This window comes from Psammomys obesus, unplaced genomic scaffold, assembly GCF_907164565.1.
Source record: "Psammomys obesus unplaced genomic scaffold, mPsaObe1.curated_primary_1811, whole genome shotgun sequence".
Taxonomy (NCBI): Eukaryota; Metazoa; Chordata; class Mammalia; order Rodentia; family Muridae; genus Psammomys; species Psammomys obesus.
In genome coordinates, this window is record NW_026590677.1 from 7,963,241 (window position 1) to 7,981,758 (window position 18,518).

At 39.7% G+C, this 18,518-nt stretch overlaps 1 protein-coding gene and 1 pseudogene across 1 annotated transcript in view; one reads left to right on the top strand and one right to left on the bottom strand.

Moving 5' to 3' along the window:
* Positions 1–18,518, bottom strand: part of Trmt2b (tRNA methyltransferase 2 homolog B) — a 79,066-nt gene that overhangs the window by 29,870 nt on the left and 30,678 nt on the right.
* LOC129677689 (U6 spliceosomal RNA) lies at positions 14,262–14,362 on the top strand (annotated as a pseudogene).

Genomic DNA, 18,518 nt, shown 5'->3' on the forward strand with positions numbered 1-18,518 from the left:
TATGTGCCTTGTATTGCTGATCTCAAATACTATGTTGAAGAGATATGGAGAGAGTGGGCAGCCTTGCCTTGTCCCCAATTTCAGTGGGATTGATTTAAGATTCTCTCCATTTAGTTTGATGTTGGCTATAGGCTTGTTGTATATTGCCTTTACTATGTTTAGGTCAGTGCCTTGTATCCCTGATCTCTCCAGGACTTTAAACATGAATGAGTTTTGGATTTTATCCAATGCTTTTTCAGCATCGAAGGAGGTCATATGTTTTTTTTTTCTTTCAGTTTGTTTATATGGTGGATTTGCATATATTGAATAACCCCTGCATACCTGGGATGAAGCCTACTTGGTCATGGTGGATGATATCTTTGATGCGTTCTTGAATTCCTTTTGCAAGTATTTTATGAAGTATTTTTACATCAATGTTCAAGGGTGATTGGCCTGAAATTCCCTTCTTTGTTGAGTATTTGTGCGGTTTAGGTATCAAGGTTACTATAGCTTCATAGAATTAGTTTGGTAATGTTCCTTCTGTTTCTATTTTGTGGAAAAGATTGAGGAGTATTGGTGTTGGGTCTTTGAAGGTCTGGTAGAATTCTGCATGGAAACCATCTGGCCCTCAGTTTTGTTTTGTTTTTTGTTTTTTGTTTTTTGTTTTTTTTTTCCGGATGGGAGACTTTTGATGGCTGCTTCTATTTTCTTAGGGGATATTGGACTACTTAATTTATTTACCTGGTCTTGATTCAGCTTGGGTAAGTGGAATCCATCAAGAAAACCGTCCATTTCATTTAGATTTTCAAACTTTGTGGCATTTAAGCTTTTGAAGTAAGACCTAATGATTGTTTGGATTTCTCAGTGTCCTTTTCATTTCTGATTTGTTGATTTGGATAGTGTCCCTCTGCCTTTTAGTTAGGTTGGCTAAGGGTTTGTCCCATCTTGTTTATTTTCTTGAAGAACCAGCTCTTGGTTGTGTTGATTCTTTGAATTATTCTCTGTGTTTCTAGTTTATTGATTTCAGCCTTGAGTTTGATTATTTCCAGCCATCTACTCCTCTTGAGTGTGTCTGCTCCTTTTGTACTAGTGCTTTCAGGTGTGCCATTAAGTTGCTTGTATGAGATGTTTTGAATTTCTTTATAAAGGCACTTAGTGCTACAAACTTTCCTCTTAACACTGCTTTCATTGTGTCCCATAAGTTTGAGTGTGTTGTGCTTTCATTTCATTGAATTCTAGGTAGCCTTTATTTTTTTTCTTTCTTCCCTGAGCTAGCTCTCTTTGAGTAGTGAGTTGTTCTGTTTTCATGTGTGTGTAGGATTTTTTTTTATTTCTGTTGTTGTTGATGTCCAGCTTTATTCCATGGTGGTCTGATAGGAAACAAGGGATTATTTCAATCTTCTTGTATATGTTGAGGTTTGCTTTGTAATCAACTATATGGTCTACAGTTTTGGAGAAGTTTCCATGAGGTGCCGAGAAAGAACAGTCTTTGTGTTTGGGTGAAAGGTTCTGTAGATGTCTGTTAGGTCCATTTGATTCATGACATCTGTTAGTGCCATGGTTTCTTCAATATAGTGGATTACATTGATGCAGAATACTGAACAACCCCTGCACACCTGGGATGAAGCCTACATGGTCATAGTTTAGTTTTTGTTTTATTGGCCTGTGCTTTGTTGAGAGTGGGGTGTTGAAGTCTCCCACTCTTAATGTGTGGGGATCTATGTGTGGTTTCAGTTTTATTAATGTTTCTTTTACAAGTGTGGGTTCCTTTGTTTTTGGGGCATAAATGTTTAGAATTGTGATGTCTTCTTGGTGGAATTTTCCTTTGATGAGTATGAAGTGACCTTCCCTATCACTTTTTATTAATTTTAGTTAAAAGTCTATTTTATCAGATATTAGAATGGCTACTCCTGCTTGCTTCTTGGGTCTCTTTGCTTGGAAAACTGTCTTCCAGCCCTTCAATCTCGGGTTGTATCTATCTTTATGACTTAGGTGTGTTCTTGTATGCAACAGTTTGTTGTGTCTGGTTTATATATCCATTCTGTTAGTCTGTGTCATCTTATTGGAGAGTTGAGTCCACTGATGTTGAGAGAGATTAATAACCACTGGCTATTAGAGCCTTTTATTTTGATGTTGGTTGTGGTAGTATGTTTGTGTGCTTGGCTACTTTTAGTTTTGCTGTAGTGAAGTTATTTATTTCCTGTGTTTACCTGGATGTTGTTAGCTTTCTTGGGTTGTATTTTTCCTTTCAGTATACTCTGTAAGGCTGGATTTATTGGTAGGTACTGTTTATATTTCTTTTTGTTGTTGAATATCTTGTTTTCTCCATCTATGATGACTGAGAGTTTTGCTGGCGATAGTAGCCTGCGCTGACATCTGTGTTCTCTTAGGGTCTGCATGATATCTGTCTAGGCCCTTTTGGCTTTCATAGACTCTATTGAGAAGTCATGTGTGATTCTGATGGATTTGCCATTATATGTTACTTGGCCTTTTTCCCTTGAAGCTTTTAGTATTTTTTTTCTTTGTTCTATATACTTACTGTTTTGATTATTATGTGGCAGGAGGATTTTCTTTCCTGGTCTAATCTATTAGGTGTTTCGTAGGCCTCTTGTATGCTTATAGGCCTGTCCTGTAAATTGGGGAAACTTCCTTCTAGGATTTTGTTGAAAATATTTTCTGGGCATCGGAGATGGGAATCTTCTTTTTCCTCTATTCCTATTATTCTTAGGTTTTGTCTTTTCATATTGTCTTGAATTTCTTGGATGGTTTGTGTCAGCAATTTTTTAGATTTAACACTTTCTTTGACGGATACATCGATTTCTTCCATTGTATCTTCAACCCTTGAGATTCTTTCTTCTGTCTCTTGTAGTCTATTGATCATGCTTACCTCTGTCATTCCTGTTTTCTTCCCTAAGTTCTTTCTCTCCATGATTTCCTCGATTTGTGTTTTCTTTAATTTTTCTGATTCTATCTTCAGACCTTGAACTGTTTTGTTGATTTCCTTCACCTGTCTGATTGTATTTCTCTGCTTTTCCTTCAATTCCTTTACCTTTTGTTTGAACTTTTCTCTATTTATTTTATTTCTTTCAATGATTTAATTATTTCCTCTCTAAAGGCCACAAACTGCTTGGCTGTATCATCCTGTATTTCTTTACAGATGGCCATAATCCAATTGACTTTATCTTTCTCTATTTCTTTGTAGGCAACCATAATCTGTTTGACTTCATCTTCCTCTATTTCTTTTCATATTTTATTTGTTTCCTCCTTTATCCTCTTCTTAAGCATAGATGCAAGGTCATCTTCTTGAATTTCACTTATGTTAGGGTATCCAGGGCTAACTGCCCCTGAACATCTGGGTTCTGGAGATGCCATATTGCTTTGGCTTTTGTTGACTGTCCTTTAATGCTGGCCTCTACCCATCTGGCTGTCTCAAGTTTTAGCTGTTATACTCTGGTGCCTGCTGGAATCCTTGGCAGGAAGATGGTTGTTCTTGAAGGAGGCCTCCTCAGCTTTTTGGGTATGGTCACCAAATGGCCGGTACTTTTCAGGAAATTACCACAGCTCTCCTCAGGTGTATAGTCTTGTGAGGTAACTGGGCTCCTTGGTAGTCCAGTGGCTCTCCTCTCACCAGGAGAAGTCCTGAAGACAGCTTCCCTGCCACTGGGTTTCTTGCTCTGAATTTAGTGAGCTGCTGCTGCTCAGACACTGTTTTCTGGGTGCAGCCCTCTTGAAGAACCAAGGAACCCTGAGGTTTGGTTGGTTTAGCTAAGGAGACAGGTTGTGCTTTGGAGCAGCTTCTGGGGACTGACCCCGTGGGACCCAGGCTTCTGTAAGTCTGGGGTTGGAGCTCTATGCACCAGTACCCAAGCGTTAATTAGTAGCAGGTGAAAGCCGCACACAGGTGTGTGGCTGGAGGATAGAGTTCTGAGCTTGTGTGATCTGAGGAAATTTTCCAGGAATTATCTGGGTGTCCTGAGGTCAGTCCTTCACCATGGGGTTTCATCCCGACAGGGAGACCCAGTCTGTGGTGCTTTGGGGTCCACAGTTCAGTCTGGGATGCTGGGTAGATCACACAGGCACAGGCAAGTGGCTCCTCCATGGTGACTGAGTATCTGTAGGAGCTCAGGAACTTTTCCTTGGGGGGGGGGGGTTGGCTGGGTGCCCTGAAGTTGGACCTGATGTTTCCTTCACAGTGGGGTTTCCCCCTGACAGAGAAACCCAGTGTCTGGTGTTTTCAGGTACACAATTCTGTCTGAGATGGTGAGTCGAGCATGCAGGCAAGTGTCTCTGGGCTGGCAACTGAGTGCCTGCCAGGACCCGGGAACTATTCCAGGGGTTTAGCTGGTAAACTGAGATTAGACCTGATTGCTTCCTTCACTGTGGTGTTTTCTCTCACCTGGGAAACACAACTTCTGGTGTTTTAGGGCCCACAGTTTGGTCTGCTCGTCGCTGTGCAGTCACTGCTGTCCTTCTCATCAGACACAGTGTGCTCTTGGTATCGCCATCTTGAATCCCTCCCACAAACTCAAATATTAAACACTCAAAGAATAACCACACAATAAATGGTCAAATTTACTGGAGAGTTCTCAAAAGTATAAATAAAAAGTAAATATGGGTCCTCCAAACTCATATTTATAATGTTCAGTATCCTTAGCTACCACAAAAATGCAAATTAAAAGTACACTGAGACTCCACCTTTACCCCATCAGCATGGTTATCAGCAAGAAAACAAGCAACAAATGCTGTCAGGGATGGGAAGACTTAAACATGTTGGTGGGGGTTTGAATTAGTGTCGCTACTATGAATTTCAGTATGGTTCCTCAAAAACTTAAAATTGAAACTAGCATTATTGAATTTGCTATACCATTTCACAAGGTATTTGCTCAAAGAAATCCAAATCAGCATAACACAGAGATGTCTGCATCACTGTGTTTATTGTTGCATTATTCAAAATAGCCAAAATGTGAAACCAACCTTCAACAGAGGGATGGCAAAAAAAAAAAAAAAAAAAAAAAAAAAAAAAAAAAAAAAAAAAAAAAGATGGTAGACGATACACAATGGAGCTTTATTAAGCTATGAAGAATAATAAAATTATATCATTTGCGAGAAAATGGATAAGACTCAGAAAGGAAAATGTTTTTTCTCATATATAAAATCCAGATTATTTTAATGCATGAAAGCAGAAGGGAGACTATTTCAAGAAATAGGGGAACTAGAGGGAGAGAAGATGCACATAACCCAAGTGATCCTATTAAAAACAAATCAGATAATGACAACCACGTACCCATCACAACTTTCAATAGATTCCCATCTCATTCACAATAAAAGGAAAGGAAGCTACAATGACCTCTCACTACACTACAAGATCTGGTCTCTGTTAACTTTCACCTTATTTGTCTACTAGACACCTACTTGAGTTTGTATTTACTTTCACCAACCATACCGCAAATGCCCTTAGTTGGCCTTTGTGGGTACCTGGCACACACACACACATGCATGGATGCTTAAAGCAGTCATAGACAGAAAAGGAAAAAAAAAACCAAACCAGACAAAAGGATGAACTGGGAGTGGCGGCACATAATCTTGGTACTTAAAGGACAGAGTCGGAAACATAGAAAGCTCAAAACCAACCTAGGCTACATAACAAGATCCTGTCTCAAAACCAAAATGCCTACCAAGAAGAACCTGAAGAGATACAAGGTTTATCAACCCACACAATCCAAGAAAGGCTTATGCTTGAAGGTATGCTTGAAGGCTTATGCTTGAAGGTAGAAATGCAGACAGTACTCTAATTTCTGCCCAGCCTACTGCTCCTTTACAGTGTACTCAATAAATTATTCTTCCTATAGAACATGATACTGCAGAAGACAGAAATATGATAAAAGTACATGGCTAAAATCAGTGTTTGATTAAAAATCTGAACAAAGAACTGGGAAATAAGTGGTAAAGGATACATGCTTCTAATCCCATCACTTGAAAGACTGAGTCAGGAGAAGTATAAATTTTATACTAGTCTGGAATACATAGTATGATCTAGGCTATCCTGAGGTACATGACAAGATTGTGCATCAGGAGAAGCAGTTAAGAACACCAACTGCTCTTGAAGAAGACCCAGGTCCAATTGCCAGCACGCACATGGTGGCTCACTTCCTCAACTCTAGTCCCAGGGATCCAAAGCTTTCTTCTGGCCTCCACAGGCACTATGCACATGTGGTGTACAGACATGCATGCAGGCAAACACTCATGAAATAACTATTTTTTTTTAAAAGAGAAACGAATTCAACCCTTCATCCTACCAAGAAATTTCTCTGTCTGGTATCCTTCCTCTACCAGGTTCTTCTCAGAGTCACAAAAGTACTGAAACTTTTATACCACCTTTTGCACAAAGGTGGTAATGAAGAGATACATCCAGGAAGACTAGGAAATCTGTATTACTAATTACAGGACCTCTGGTCGTCTTTGCACATAAGAAACCAGACATCCGTGGAGATAACCTAGAACCCTGACAATGCAGCCACTTCTGATGAGAACTGATAGACTAAGATCAGAAAGACAGACGGAGAGCAGGACCTTCCCTATCAGTAGATTTGGGGAGGGGCATGCATGCAGAAGGGGGGGTGGAACCGGGAGGGGAGGAAGGAGGGGCTTATGGGGGGGTACAAAATGAATAAAGTGTAATTAATAAAAGTTAAATAAAAAAAATCATTCTTTGGAGAAAGTAATAGTCCCATATTATTGATCTTGATTGACAGAATCATGAGAGCTATCCCTACAATCACCAGAAGTGAACCCAAGAAAGAAACAACCAGGCAAGTTGAATAAAGCCTCCACAATAAAATACAAAATTAAAAAGGAAGAAATCCCAAAAGGGGCAGATGACAGACAAATAGATGGATAGCCAGGTGGATGGGTGGATGGATGGATGGATGGATGGATGGATGGATGGATGGATGGATGGATTTACACTACTAAAATCAACAAGGTGCTAAAGAAACAAAGATAAAGAAAATGGTTTTAAAATTAAGAGGAAAATAGACGAGAATCAGCAAATGTTTTGCCATTTAAGTCAGAAATTTTTCACAATGACAAAAAGGCAAAAAAGATGGTAAATATGAGCTGAGAAAGTGCTAAAGGTTATAAAAGCAGCAATGAACTCTAAGATTCGAAGGAAAGGAGGTAGAAAAAGAAAAGAACACAGAAAACAGAGCAGACAGGGGTACTCAAAGAAATAAAGAAAATTCCCTACATTTTGAAGTATTACTTTTCAGATGGATAAGACCTAAAAAGTGTTCAGTACAATGAAGTAAAGAAAGACTAATAGGATCATTAAATTTGGGTCATAAAGATAGATTTCCTACAATAGGCATGGTAGCTCATGCGTATAATCCCAGCACTTGATTGGTAAAAGCAAGAGGATGGCCACAAATTCAAGATTGCAGTGAGTATCAAGGTTCTGCAAAAATTTAACCATTGTGTCCCAGATACCTTTCCTCAAGAAACTAATGGAGATTGTGCCCTAGGCAAATTAAGATGCAAACTAAAAAATAAGACATGACATAAGAAAGAGGAAAAACAATATTGTTGGATGTCATTGCACACACATGTAATCTCAGCACTCAAGAGGCAAAGGCAGGATTGTGACAAATTCAAAGCCAGACTGGTCTCCATCGGGAAACCTTGTCTTAAAACAGACAGGCAACAACAAAAGACAAGACTGTACAGCAGTAAAAAAGTTCCAGTATAAAGGGGACAGGGGAGATAGTTCAGTCAGTAAAGTGCTTGCCACACAATCATGAGGACCAGAGTGTAGGTCCCCAGCACCCACAGAAGACCTGGGTGCACCATACATCTGTAATCCCAGTTCTAGCCTGAGTGGGGGGGAGGGGTACAAACAGGAGGATTTCTGAGGTTTGTGGGCCAGCCACCTGAGCCCAATAAAAAAGTCCCAGGTTCCACGAAAAAAATCTGTCTCAAAAAATAGACTAGGGAGTGACTGAGGAACATACTCAACATATACCTCTAGTCTCAATATACACAGTGACAATATGTATGTACTCGTAGGCACATGTGCTTCTGTGTAACAAATTCCTGAGATAAAACTCTCCATCTTGGAGAGAAGTTAATTAAAACACAGAACGTTAAAGGGGAGATGAAACAATAGGGTTTGGGGGGGTTGGTTTTTGTTTTATGTTTTTTTTCAAGACAAGACTTTCTCTGTGTAGCCTTGTCTGTCTTGGACTTGCTTTGTAGAGTAGGCTGGCCTTGAACTCACAGAGCTCTGCCTGACTCTGCCTCTATGAGTGCTAGGATTACAGGTGTGTGTGCCTACTGCCCAACTCCACAGTAGGATTTTTTTAAATCTCTTGTAATTCCACCATTTTATTACTCATAGTCAACACAGTAGGATATTTTAAAAAGATGAAATATTCCATCCTTCATGAAAGATCATTAAGCTCAGAAAGGCTTCAGGAAGTCTCTGAAATGGAACACATTTACTAGACAGTTCCTCTCAAAGCATACAGAAGCAATAAGAACTGCTAAGAGACACTCTCAGACTAGCAGGGATACCTAGAAGACTCTCAGATCAGCTGAGCTACCTATAAAAGGCAGATCACCCAAGTTGCCTAGCATCAAAGACACAGCCAAGCCACCTGTAAGAGGCTCAGATGAACTGAGCTGCCTGGAAAGGACATTCTCCAACCTATTGAACTGCCTGAAGACTGTGCAGTGAATTCTAAGTTTCCAGCTTTCATGAGCTCTCATTCATGCTGAGGTAAGCTTTTTGCAATGCAGCAGCCTTTGAGTTATTTATGCTCCTGTAAGCAACCTCTCATTGGTTAACCAAGCTCAGTGTGGTGGTGTCCTCACTTTGGTCTATCATTAGTTCCCTACCTGGAGTGAGTAGATATTTAATCACATCTCCCCAAGAATAATGTCACACAAAATGTATATATAACACATACACACAAAGTTAAGAGAAAAAAGACCCAGGATGAAAGTTATGCAGGTCTAATGGGACCAGGAAAGCAGATTCCAGGAAAAAAAGGTCTTTGGGGAAAACAAACAGAAGCTGTTGAGCAGATGGAAAACACTAATGGATGCTTCACAGTGAAAGCCTCACCCTAAGTTAAACATAGCTAACGCCATTTTGTGGGACGCCACTGTTTTGTAAAACTCTGAAGGCTAATGGGAAACTGGAAAATTACTAAGAAACCCAGCTGTGTCACCCACTTGGGATATCTGCGGTCAGGCTGCCCCAGTTGAGCTAAAAACAGTTTGTGTTAATCACCCTCATGGATATCTGTGAGACTGTTCCAGTTAAGATAAGGGTCCTAGGGAAAAATAAAACAAACAGGTGGCGGGCCACGTCTAGGGGTCATCATGACCATTCTGACCACCCAGTTCCTGGAATCTTGGTGTCTCTGCCAAACTTTGACGCAAATCGTGGTCTCATGTAAACGTACCAATCAGCCCCCTGTAACCATGCTTCTCGCTTCTGTACCCACGCTTCTGCTCTAAAACCCTATAAAAACCCCAGCTTCCCACCAAGGGGGCGCGCAAAGTCCCCCGAATGACTTTCCGCCCCGGGTACCCGAGTATCCAATAAAAGCCTCTTGCTGTTTGCATCCGAACGCCTGGACTCGTTGATCCTTGGGCAGGGGTCTCTCAGACGGAAGATACCCTCCGGGGATCTTTCAACAGGGCTTTCAAAGCAGCTGGGGAAAAATTAGCAAAAAGTTCATAGAAAACTAAGCAAGTATGGAAAGGAAGCAATTGTCCATACCAATAAAAACAAAAACTTAAAGTATAACTGCACTACATATTGTTATGCAACTATAAAAAGGAAATAATATAAGAGAGGACTTGAAGTTTGAAGAGAAATGTGGGGAAGGGGTCTTAGAGTAATTAAGGAGAGTAAGGGAGGGGTAAATATTATCAAAACACATTCTATAAATGTATGACATTCTCAAATATATAAATAATATTTTCAATGGAAGTACAAGCCAGCTGTGCCATATGCCTATAATCTCAGCACTTTGGACATAGAAACAGGACGTTCAGGAGAGTTAAAAGTCATCCTCAGTTACATAGTTAAGTTCAAGGCTGGCTACATGAAATTGTCTCATACATATAAGGCTTAAAAACCAAAGTACAAAACACTGTATACAGTTAGCCATTTTAAAACTACAAAGGAAGAGATTTAATTTTTTTAATACAAGCAAAAATGAAAAAGTGTTCCCATAATAAGAGAAAAAGTCTGAAAGAAGGGTCAAAAATCAATATTTGACCTCTCTGTTTGAGACAGGGTCTCTCTATGTTATCCTGGCTATCATGAAACCTGCTATTTAGAACAGGCTGGTCTCAAATTCACAGAGGTGACAGTGCCTCTCCTTCTTAAGATTAAAGGCATGAATTTTTTTTCCTTTTCTTTCCTTTTCTCTTTCTTTCTTTCTTTCTTTCTTTCTTTCTTTCTTTCTTTCTTTCTTTCTTTCTTTCTTTCTTTTAATTTCCTTCAAGACAGGGCTTCTCTAGGTAGCCTTGACTGTCCTGGACTCGCCACTTTGTAATCCAGGCTGGTCTCAAGCTCACAGAGATTTGCCTCTCCCAGAGTGCTGGGATTACGGGTGTTCACCACCCGCCCAGCTTCTGAATGCAATTTTAATTTCTAGGTTTGTCTCTAGAATCATGTGGCTATTTTAGAAAATTTATAACATAAAATTAAATCAGATAAACAATAAATACAGCATGTGTTACCCCGTACCACATAAACCAAATGTGGTGGCGCATGCCTGGAATGACAGTAGGAATTTTTCAGGAAATGGAAACAAGAAGATAAGCAATTCAAGGTCACTCTGGCAAGGAGGTACACAGCTTTAACCTCAGCACTCAGGAGACAGAGGCACAAAAATGTGAGTTCCAGGCCAGCCAGAAAATATTGTCTTAAAAAAAATGAGCTCAAGGTCATCCTCCATTACATTATAAGCTTAAGACCAATGTGGACTACATGAAGCCCAGTCTCAAATAAATGACTCAATAAGTCTATCAAATCTGAAAACCAAATTGTAAAAAAAGTGATCATGTGATCAAGCATCAATTTGGAATCTTATGTATACAGAGATGAATTATTTCATGGGCATAATTTTTTGACAAAAGGAACCAGAAAGAAAACCTCAGATCTTTTCAATACATATTTCTTTGTAATCCTATTCGTACTCTACACAACAGTATCAAACAAATTCATAATTGTGTTTCTACTGTGTTCAGAAGGTAAATTTTTCATTAAGGAATAAGTAATACAATATAAAAATAAAAAAAAACTTGGATTAAAACTACAATTCTAAACATTTAATTTACCTGAATCATTATGGCCATATGAAATCTTTTCTCTTTATTAAAATAAAATATACTGGGGCAGGGGGGGTCTGGAAAAATAGCTCATTCAGTAAAGTGTTTACGAAAAAGCATCAGGACCTAATTTCTTATTTTATTTTATTATCTTATGTGTATGGGTTTTTTGTCTGTACATGTCTGTGTACCATGTGTGTTCCTGGTACTTATGGAGGCCAAAAGATGGCACTGGAATCCCTGAAACCAGGGTTACTGGGAAAGAAGGTTGTGAATCACCATGTGGGTGCTGGGAATCAAGCTCGTTTCCTCTGGAACAGCAGTAAGTGGTCTTAACCTCTAAGTCATCTCTTTGGCCCACTGGGATCTAAATATAATCCCTAGCACCCATGTAAAAGCCAGATACAGTGGTGTATGCCTGTAATCATAGGCTGGTGAGCTAGAGAAAACATGAACCCTAGGGCTTCTAGCTAAATTGGCAAGTTCCAAATTCAGCGAGAAACTCTAAAAGTCTACATAGGGGGGCACAAATCAACAAAAGATGATACTGAAGGTTGATCTCTGTTCTCCATACTCATGCACACACACATACACACACACACACACACACACACACACACACACACACACACACAAGAAAACATATTTGGGCTAGAAAGACAACTCAGTTGGTAAGGTGCCTGCCTTGTAGTGTGAGGACTTAAGTTCAAGCCCAGGATACAAGTGAAAAAAAGCAGGAAAGCAGGACAACGTGCCTTGTGCTTGCAATCCTAGAACCGGGAATACAGAGAAAGGGAGACCCCCTAAAAAATCATTGGTCAGCCAGATATTTCCTACTCTGCAAGTACCAGGCCAGTGAGTAAAAGAGCCTGTGTCAGAGTGGGCAGCACCTTAACATCCAAAGTTGTCCTCCAGCACACACATATACATACATACACAGAGACAGAGATGCTTTGTCTATAACAAAGACTTCAAAATATAACCAATCCAGTTTAAACAAGCACAATTTTAATCTACACTGTAGCCTCTGTATATTATTTATCACTGAAAGAAACAAGAACTCATTGACTTCAAATTTCGAGCAGAAAATTATCTAAGTGTGCTGGAAATAGCCTAACATTTCAAAATGACCAAGGTCATCTAGGGCTCTAAGGTACCTAAAAGAGGTTCCACTTGGCCTCAAATGGAAATTTGATTTAAAAACAACCCAAGGGATGGAAATGTCGTTTTGGTTTTTTGTTTTGTTTTGTTTTCTTTTGTGTGTTTTTTTTTTAAGGGAGAATGCTGGCCTAGTATGCTGAAAGCCCTGGCTTTGGGCCTTGATGTTGTATGAACAATCCATAGTGACCTACACCTGTATTTCCAGCACTTCGGAAGTAGAAGTAGAAGAATCAGGACTTTGGAGTCATTCTTGGATACATATCAAATTTCAGGCCAGCCTGGACTACACACAACCCTGTCTTTAAAAAAATAAAATAATATAAAATAAAATAAAATAAAATAAAATAAAATAAAATAAAATAAAACAAGTACTCATTCCTCATCTGAGAAACTTCTTTCTGCAGTAGCTGACAGTTCAAATAGACACTCACACCTGATTAAAATGCAGACAATAAGTGATGGTTGATTGCTCAGCCCTAGAAGGAACTTCTATATCACTTTCCCATGTCCTAAGCCTCATGGAGCATCACAGAAGTGGAGGCAAAAAAATGTTAGAGCCACAATTATAAAGGACTGCTGTGAACCATTGCCATTTGGATATGACAGGACCAATAAACTCATGAATCCACAAAAGCAGGGTTATCTACACAAGACCTGAACAAGATCAAACCAGTCAGGAAAACACAACTAAAGGGAAAGAGCTCACAAGGCCTAGCCTATATCTGATGATCTACTGACAGTTGATGGCTGCTAGGGAAGAAGAGACAGCTGTCTTCAGGATGGTGGTACCTGTTAGGTTGCCTATGCTCCCATGGTTAGCCCTACCTCTATGCACACACTGGCTGTATTAACTGGACCAAGTAGTCTATAAAAATTAACTAATTAATGGGGCTAAGGGGATGGGTCAGAAGTTAGCAGCACTGGTTGCTCTTGTACAGTACCTAAGTTTAGTTGCCATCTCTCACATGATGGCTTACAAACATCCATAAGTCCAGTTCCAGGAAAGACAATGCCCTCTTCTGACCTCTGTGGACACCAGGCTTACATGTGGTACATGTACATACATTCAAATAAAACATTCATGCATTTAAAGTACAATAAATAAATCTAAGTTTTTTTTATTTTTTATTATAATTTTTTTTATTTTTTATATTAATTACAGTTTATTTACTTTGTGTCCCAGCTGTAGTGCCCACCCTCATTCCCTCCCAATCCCACCCTCCCTCCCTCATCTCCTCCTTGCCCCTCTCTAAGTCCACTTATAGGGGAGGTCCTCCTCCCCTTCCATCTGACCCTAGCTTACCAGGACTGGCTGCAATGTCCTCCTCTGTGGCCTAGCTAGGCTGTTCTTCCCATGGGGGGCTGGGGAGGTCAAGGAGCTAGCCATAGAGTTCATGCTAGAGACAGTCCCTATTCCCCTTACTAGGGAAACACTTGGATACTGAGCTACCATGGGCTACATCCAAGCAGAGATTCTAGGTTATAACCATGCATGGTCCCTGGTTGGATAAGCAGTCTCAGACAAGCCCCTGTGCCCAGATATATTTGGCCCATATATATTTGTGGAGCTCATGTTATCTCCAAGTCTTACTAACTCTCTCTTCTTTCATATGATTCCTTACACTCTGCCCAAAGTTTGGTTAAGAGTCTCAGCATCTGCTTTGATACACTGTTAGGTAGAGTCTTTCAGAGGCCCTCTGCGGTACGCTCCTATCCTGCTTCTCATTTTCTCCTACTTCCAATGTCCATCCTATTTGTATTTCTAGGTAAGGATTGATCTTCTTTGGCAGCACATATACTAAAATTGGAACGATACAGAGAAGATTAGCATGGCCCCTGTGCAAGGATGACACTCAAATTGGTAAATCTAATTTTTAAATTAACTAAAAATAAATAAATTAAATGGGGACATAACAACAGACACTGAAGAAATCCAGAGACTGATAAGGACATACTTTAAAAACTTGTACTCCACAAAATTGGAAAAGCTAGAAGAAATAGGTAAATTTTTTTTTTGATTCAAGTGAAATGTATTATCTATACAATTACATGAAATGTGAAAATGAAAAGAAAGGCAGTTTCGTGTTTCAAAGGCAGTTGGGTCTGACATTCTCTAAGTGATCTCGAGAAGACAGAGGGTACGGAGACAGCAGAACAGAACCTTCCCTTTAAAGCAGCGTCTCCCAAAAGTGGAAGTCTGGTCCTTGAATTATTATTAAGACACAAGAGGTAAAATCCTGCAGGTTCTACATTCTTTTTTTTTTTTTCTTTTTAGTTACATTTTGTTAACTCTGTGTCCCAGCTGTATCCCGCACCCTCATTCCCTCCCCAACCCCACACTCCCTCCCTGGTCTCCTCCCTGCCCCTTTCCAAGTCCCCTGATAGGGGAGGACCTCCTCCCCTTTCATCTGACCCTGTTTTATCAGGTATCTTCAGGGCTGGCTGCAAACTCCTCCTCTGTGGCCTAACAGACTGCTCCTCCCCTGGGGGGGGGGGGGTCAAACAGCCTGCCCTTGAGATCCTGTTAGAAATAGTCCGTGTTCCCCTTACTTTGGAAAACTACTTGGTTACTGAGCTACCACAGGCCACATCCGAGCAGAAGTTCTAGGTTATATCCATAGATGGTCCTTGGTTGAGTGTCAGTCTCAGAAAAGACCCTGTGCCCAGATATATTTGGTCCTTGTAGAGCTCCTATCCTTTCCATATCATACTAACTTCCCTTCTTTCATATGATTCCCTGCACTCTGCCGAGGGTTTGGTTGTGAGTCTTAGTGTCTGCTTTGAAACACTGCTAGGTAGAGTCTTTCAGATGCCTTTTGTGGTAGACTCCTGTCATAAGTTCAATGCACATCCCATTTGTCTTTCTAAATGAGGATTAATCACCTTCGCCTGTGTCCACTTTCTTGATTATCTTCTTTAGGTGTGTAGATTTCATTATGTTTATCATATCTTGTAGGTCTATATAAGCGAGTATATACCAAGTTTGTCTTTCTCCTTCTGGGATACTTCACTCAGAATGATCTTTTCTAGATCCCACCACTTGCCTGCAAATTTCATGATTTCCTCCTTTTTGATTGCTGAGTAGTATTCCATTGTGTAAAAATACCACAATTTCTGTATCCATTCCTCCATTGATGGACATCTGGGTTGTTTCCAGGTTCTGGCTATTACAAATAAAGCTGCTACGAACATGGTTGAACAAATGTCCTTGTTGTGTACTTGAGCAAATTTTGGGTATATACCTAGGAGTGGTATAGCTGGGTCTTGAGGTAGCACTACTCCTATTTGTCTGAGAAAGCGCCAGATTGACTTCCAGAGTGGTTGAACCAGTTTACATTCCCACCAGCAATGGAGGAGGGTTCCCTTTTCTCCACAACCTCTCCAGCATGTGCTATCACTTGAGTTTTTCATCTTGGCCATTCTGATGGGTGTAAGGTGATATCTCAGGGTCGTTTTGATTTGCATTTCCCTAATGGCTAATGAGGTTGAGCATTTCTTTAAGTGTTTCTCTGCCATTCGATGTTCCTCTTTCGAGAATTCTCTGTTTAGCTCTGTTCCCCATTTTTTTAAGTGGATTACTTGGTTTGTTGCTTTTCTGCTTCTTTAGTTCTTTATATATACTGGATATTAGCCCTCTGTCAGATAAAGGGTTGGTGAAGATTCTTTCCCAATCTGTAGGCTGTCTATTTGTTTTGATGACAGTGTCTTTTGCTTTACAGAAGCTTTTCAGTTTCATGAGGTCCCATTTATTGATTGTTGCTCTTAGAGCCTGTGCTGTTGGTGTTCTGTTCAAGAAGTTGTCTCCTGTGCCAATGAGTTCTAGGATGTTTCCCACTTTTTTTTCCAACTGATTTAGAGTATCTGGTTTTATGTTGAGGTCCTTGATCCACTTGGACTTTGGTTTTGTGCAGGGTGATAAATATGGATCTATTTTCATTTTTCTGCATGTAGACATCCAGTTGGTCCAGCACCATTTGTTGAAGATGCTGTCTTTTTTCCATTGAATGGATTTGGCTTCTTTGTCAAATATTGAGTATTCATAGGTGTGTGGGTTTATTTCTGGGTCTTCTATGCGATTCCATTGATCCTCCTTTCTGTTTCTATGCCAATACCATGCAGTTTTTATTACTGTTGCCCTGTAGTACAGCTTGAGATCGGGAATGGAGATACCTCCAGATGATCTGTTGTTGTACAGGATTGTTTTGGAGATTCTGGGTGTTTTGTTTCTCCATATGAAGCTGAGAATCTTTTTTTCAAGGTCTGTAAAGAATTGAGTTGGTATTTTGATGGGAATTGCATTGAATCTGTAGATTGCTTTTGGCAGGATGGCCATTTTCACAATGTTAATCCTACCAATCCATGAGCACGGGAGATCTTTCCATCTTCTGAGATCTTCTTCAATTTCTTTCTTCAAAGACTTGAAGTTTTTCTCAAACAGGTCTTTCACTTGCTTGGTTAGAGTCACACCAAGGTACTTTATGTTATTAGTGGCTATTGTGAAGGGTGTTGTTTCCCTAATTTCTTTCTCAGCCTTTTTGTCTTTGGTATACAAGAGGGCTTCTGATTTTTTTGAGTTGATTTTGTATCCTGCCACTTTGCTGAAGGTGTTTATCAGCTGAAGAAGTTCTCTGGTTGGATCTTTGGGTTCGCTCATATATACTATCGTATCATCTGCAAATAGTGACACTTTGACCTCTTCCTTTCCGATTTGTATCCCCTTGATCTCCTTTAGTTGTCTTATTGCTCTGGCTAGGACTTCAAGTACAATGTTAAAGAGATATGGAGAGAGTGGGCAGCCTTGTCTTGTCCCTGATTTCAGTGGGATTGATTTAAGTTTCTCTCCATTGAGTTTGATGTTGGCTATAGGCTTGCTGTATATTGCCTTTACTATCTTTAGGTATGTGCCTTGTATCCCTGATCTCTCCAAGACTTTAAACATAAATGGGTGCTGGACTTTGTCAAATGCTTTTTCAGCATCTAAGGAGATGATCATGTGGTTTTTCTCCTTCAGTTTGTTTATGTGGTGGATTACATTGATGGATTTCCGTATGTTGAACCACCCTTGCATTCCTGGGATGAAGCCTACTTGGTCATGGTGGATGATATCTTTGATGTGTTCTTGGATTCGGTTTGCAAGTATTTTATTGAGTATTTTTGCATCAATGTTCATAAGAGAGATAGGTCTGAAGTTCTCTTTTTTGGTTGGATCTTTGTGTGGTTTAGGTATCAAAGTGACTATGGCTTCATAGAATGAGTTTGGTAGTGTTCCTTCTGTTTCTATTTTATGGAATAGTTTGAGGAGAATTGGTGTTAGTACTTCTTTGAAGGTCTTGTAGAATTCTGTGCTGAAGCCATCTGGCCCAGGGCTTTTTTTGGAGGGGAGACTGTTAATGACTGCTTCAATTTCCTTGGGAGATATAGGACTATTCAGTCTTTCTACCTGATCTTGACTTAATTTTGGTAGATGGAATCTGTCAAGAAAGTTATCCATTTCATTTAGATTTTCAAATTTTGTGCCATATAGGCTTTTGTAGTATGACCTAATAATCGTTTGGATTTCCTCAGTGTCTGTAGTTATGTCCCCATTTTCCTTTCTGATTTTGCTGATTTGTATGGTTTCTCTCTGCTTTTTAGTTAGTTTGGCTAAGGGTTTGTCTATCTTGTTGATTTTCTCAAAGAACCAGCTTTTTGTTTCATTGATTCTTTGGATAATTTTATTTGTTTCTAATTGATTGATTTCTGCCCTTAGTTTGATTATTTCCAGCCGTCTGCTCCTCTTGGGTGTATCTGCTTCTTTTTTTTCTAGGTTTTTCATTTGGGCCATTAAGTTGTTTGTATGTGATGTTACGGATTTCTTCTTGTAGGCACTTAGTGCTATAAATTTTCCTCTGAGCACTGCTTTCAATGTGTCCCATAAATTTGGGTATGTTGTGCCTTCATTTTCATTGAATTCTAGAAAGTCTTTAATTTCTTTCTTTATTTCTTCCTTGACCCAGCTGTCATTGAGTAGTAAGTTGTTCAGTTTCCATGTG